Here is a 5,551-nt window from a genome sequence, read left to right as displayed (position 1 = left end):
GCGTTAATTTTGAAAACAATTTTAGAAAAATAATATATACTTATATATTAATATATATATATATATTTTAATTTAGTTGTCGAGTCTTGGAAACTTGACAAAGGATGTCGGGTCTTCAAAATTCGACTTACCATAACTTTTTTTATTTTCCATTTTTATTAATTTTTAATATTACACCTCCTTTTGTTTTATTTTTTATCACCATCTTCTTAACTTAATTCTAAAAAATATCATATAATAAAATAATAATCATTCACGTTTTCTTTTCATAATTTAAAAAATCAATAAAGTTGTAAATTAAAATATTTATATATTAAATAAAACTATTGTCTCATTTATATAAAATAATTAAAAAAATCATGTGTCTCACAAGGCGGACATCATCGATTTCGAGCTAGTTGCCCGTCGTCAATTTTGAACATTGAGGTTTGCATCTAATCTCTTAATGTTGCTCTGGTACCTATGCAGACGCTTCATAATATAAATATTCATTATGTTCTCACACCGACCGCGATTCATGTTCATACCGTATTGAAGACGATGGACCACCCTCTGAATCATAATTATCCTAAACCAAATGCTAGCATCATCATCATCGGATAACAATAATCAGTTTGGCTCTGCATCTCACATATGGGGCAATTCTTCCAACATTTGTGGGAGCAACTCATCGAACTCATCTTCTCTTTCTCGAAACACGGTCCTCTACGTCTAGGAGTTGGTGGATGAACAATTAGGTTATATCGTATATATAATGTATCTTCTCCATTATAGGCTCTGGTTGTCACTGCATATAGCAAGAACCTGGTTTCGGATCATTTGCTGCATCACAGGAGTCTATTGTTATTCGATCTCTGTGAATTATAAAACAATTAGAATAATATTAAAATAAGTTTATATTAAAAATAATTAGATAATATTCATTTATTTACCAGATGACACACAAGCTGCTCCCAAACGAGTAACATAACGCCTTTGTGATATTATTTATACCAGTTGATGTAGTTTTGAGTGACATCCTTGTCAAACTACTCAATAGAAATCCCACTTACAATACACTTACACGATAGTACTATCACACTACCAATAGTTGCAACATATTCAGACCAATCTCCAGTTCAGGGGTTTAGTATTACAGACAAATGGGATATCTTGCTGAAAATCGAAATGTCTCATCACCCTGTCAGGTGAAGATGTCATTCATCAATGTTGAAAAACATATGAGAGGATTTATCGTCTGCCATATGTTTTGACCATTTGTACAGAAATTCGGACAAAGTGTTTGCATAACAAATTTGTTTAAAGTAAATTAAATTTATCGAATTTAAATATATTAATATCTATATTGTTGTAATATGTATATAATCACAAAATTTTTATTTTAATGTCATTATATATCTGCTATGAAGTCATACGAGTGGATGAATTTTTCACTGTATTAATTACTACTTTTATTTTTTCACCGTAAAGAGCATGTAAATATTCTTCCTATATAACCTCTCTCTAAAATATATACAACACACATAAAGATGTGATTCATTTGTAAAGTAAAAATTATTAAATTATTACCATATATTCAAAAAATTTGGGTTGACCCAACCTAACCCGAATTTATAGTATTATTAATATATATATATACACATTATAACTTATAAAGATTATAACTCATATATAGTTTTAATTCTTGGTTGGGTTGGGTTGATTTTTTTTTTTTTTTTTGTTGGATTGGATTTGGGTTACATTTTTAAAAATTTGGGTTGACCCAACCTAACCCGAATTTATAGTATTATTAATATATATATATACACATTATAACTTATAAAGATTATAACTCATATATAATTTTATGATGTTTATATGAAGCTTGTAATAGATATCTTGGATTTTGATATTTAACATTTGAGTTTTATGAAATTTTAATTATTAGTATTTGTTATACACAAATTTTAGTATTTGAAGTTAAGAAAAAAAATGTAATAGAAAAAAAGAAAATAAACAAATAATCAGACAACCTAACCCAACCCAACAACCCGAATTTTAAGGGTTGTTGAGTTGGGTTGGAGACCCTATTTGGGTAATTCGGGTAGCCAACTTGACCAACCCGAATTTTTTGGTTAGTCCCAAAAATCTCCGAACCTAACTCAGCCTAACCCACACACACCCCTAATAGGATGTGATTGTTCAAATACCGGTGTCTTTAAAGTCAAATATCAGGTATAATTTTATCAATTTAATTCCTAAACTTTTGTAAGTATATCAATTTACACCATCTATTACCTTCTTTGAAAAAATATAAGGCAAAATTTATAATTGTATCAATTAAACCCCTAAACTTTCATAAATGAATCAATTTAAGACTCTTAGACAAAAGTTTCTCATTTACTCTAATAAATAATTTTGTGAAACTGATATTTGAAGAAGTCTATGCACATTTGAGAATTAATACATTGATAATTTTAAAAAGTGGTCATAATAAATTATTTAACTTGATTGATTTATGAAAATTTAAGAGTCTAATTGACTCAAATTATAAGTCTCACAAAATAATAGTCAAATGAAATGTGACAGAGGGTATAAATTGAAATGGAGCTGATAAATTGAGTTGCAGCTGAGCCAGCTGAGCCAGCCGAGCCAAATGAGAAGGGGTCTCACCTACAACAAAATGGGAAGGCAACTAAGCAGGAAAGAAATTTCCCACTAAGCAGTGACATCGACAGCGACATGGCAAATAGAAATCCGACCATTCATTTTTATATTTTATTTTACACGTCACTGGATAAGATTTCAAACCATTTAATTTTTTTCTTTATAGAAAACAATTTGAAAATTTTATTTTCAGGAATCGGGCCCACACATGTCAGCATCATGGTAGGAAGTATCATTTTAACTTTGAATGAATATAATATATTATTATACATATATTATATAGTATTAAATTTTTGTCATATCTCAATATTTCTCCATTTCTATCCCTTCGACATCCGATAAATCGTTATTTCTATTATTTCTAAGAAAATCAATGAATATAGAAAAGCTATATAAATAATAACTATTTTAACTTATTTAAAAAACATAAAAGGTTGATTTATTAGTTATATATAGTTTTAATAACTTTGTTCTAAATTGACATTTTATTGATATTTTGATCAATTTTTATATAAAATTATGAAAATTTATATTGGTATCGACATTTTAAATATTAGGTAAATATATAAGAACCTCTTCAAATATCATTTATTAAAAAAAGGAAAAATCTTATTCAAATATCATATCAATAACTAATGTTTTTTTTTTTTTTTTAATGTTTGTTTCTTTGTTTTCCCATTTATGAGAAAATATAAAAAAGGATGTTTGGCCTACCAACTTCATAAGTAGATGTTAAAGAACTCAACTCCACTAACTTTAATAATATTTATTATTAAAATTTGTAAATTATCGAGTAATCTTCATCTTTTCATTTTTCTCTCTTTTGTACATATGGAAAAATTTTATCTTCATAAATTTATAAACTTCACAACTCAACTCAACACTTTAAATATTCTAATTTTTTTTATTATGGTCTAAGATCAACAAGGAGACAAAACCAAAATCGTAAAAAGTACCAACGGCACAAATAAAGTAGAGTAAAATAGAATAGAAAAATGTAAATACAAATTGGATTGTAGTGATAGACCATCAATTTTCTACCTGAGATCCTTATCACCTACCCTCTATTTCAACCCTTATAATTTCTTATTTTTGTGTGTATAGAACACACCACACACACACATATATATTTATATATATTATATATTATTATATATATATATATATTCAAAATAAATATATACTTTGGAAATTCTGATTTTGACATGAGAAAGAAAATCTACAATGGGTTTTTTTGTTTTTTTTTATTTTTTTTTTTTTTTTTTTTCCTTCATTTATGCATTCTCTCAGATTTGATTTCTCGTTTTCTTTTTAAATGAAAATAAAAACAGTTTAATTGAAAAGTTCATAAAAATGAAAAATTGAAACACATCAGAAAATCATCTCAACCGTCTGTCTTCACCTAGAAGACCCATAATTTGTTAGCTCTTTATCTTTGCTTTAAAAAAAATATATATTGAAAAAAAAATAGATTTATATCTCTAAATTTTGGAATGGTTGATGCCAAAATTCAGAGAGGCAAAAATGCACTTGACTTCACAACCAAAACAAATTTTTATGACTCTAAAAAAACTGTTATTAACACATATCTAGACTAGTCTTTGGATCTACCATCAAGAAAAATGTATTGATGACACATAAAAATTTGTATTATTGGATATTACATGACTTTTCAATGCAGTTAATAATAAGTATTTATTGACATTTATTATATGTCATGATAATATTTTTTGTGACAAATTTTCATTGTCAATAAATGATATAAAAGTTGATTTCTCTATCAATTAAACTATTATATTGATACTGTGAATCTATCACAAAAAAATGAACAATATCAAATTTATAGTGTCAATAATACTTTAATTGTGACACTTTTTGGATGTCACAAAATAGTTTAATCGATGTCTATCTATACATTTCATTACATTTGTGAAATGTCAATAAAATATGTATAATGATGGATAATTTGCTACTATTTATGTGTCATGAAATATCCATTTTGTTGTAGTACTCCACATGATAACAACGAAAAATTTGTAACTTGGAGAAGAGAGTGTTATAATATATATTTATATTATTATATATATTCGTCCTTTATTGTAATTTTACATTTCCTAGATTAGGGTTTTTGACTTGCCTATATAATGTATCTTTACCCTGATTAAGGAATAAAATTATTATTCTCCAAAAGTACAGAGTACATGGTATCAGAGTCCTCTAGGGCTTAGAATATTCGTTTGACGGCTGCGTTAGGGTTTATGCTTCTCACAAAGTTAGGGTCTACGTTTGGGTCATCGAGATTGAGTGACCGTTTGTCGACATCACCCAAATCAAGAGGAGCACCCTCCTATTTTGCCGTGTTATTTTCCATCGCCGAAAAACACAACACATGAAGCTCACAGGCCATTAGAAGGATTTGTCTCTGTCACCACACGCTGGTGCGTGAGGCATCTTTTTCAACTATCCTCAGTTGGGTTTGTGCTGCTGTTATCATTGTTAAGCGCCGAAAAGCTTACTGGTGATAATTTTGAAACATGGAAACACATGATCGCGACGATCCTGATCATCGAGGATCTCATGTTCACTCTCACGACCATTCAGGAACATATAACATTATAAAAAGAAAACCTATTCTGTAAAGAATTGGAGTCCTCCACTACCACAGCTGAGAGCGACGTGCTCGGTTCCTACTCGCATCATCACTCACCAGCCTCTAGTTATCGCCAAGATCTAATCCTCTAAAAAGAAGAAACAAACATGGTTAGTGGCGCCTGAATCAATTATCCAAGCTGAAATCATCATTCTCCACTAAACAAGTTTCAAGAACCAAGTAAATCACATTTACCTGTATTGGCCTTGCCTTAGTCTTGACTGCTTTCTTCTCTTTCAGATATCCGCGGACAGT

Source organism: Benincasa hispida, chromosome 1 (assembly GCF_009727055.1).
Source record: "Benincasa hispida cultivar B227 chromosome 1, ASM972705v1, whole genome shotgun sequence".
Taxonomy (NCBI): domain Eukaryota; kingdom Viridiplantae; phylum Streptophyta; class Magnoliopsida; order Cucurbitales; family Cucurbitaceae; genus Benincasa; species Benincasa hispida.
This window is presented reverse-complemented; position numbering follows the sequence as displayed.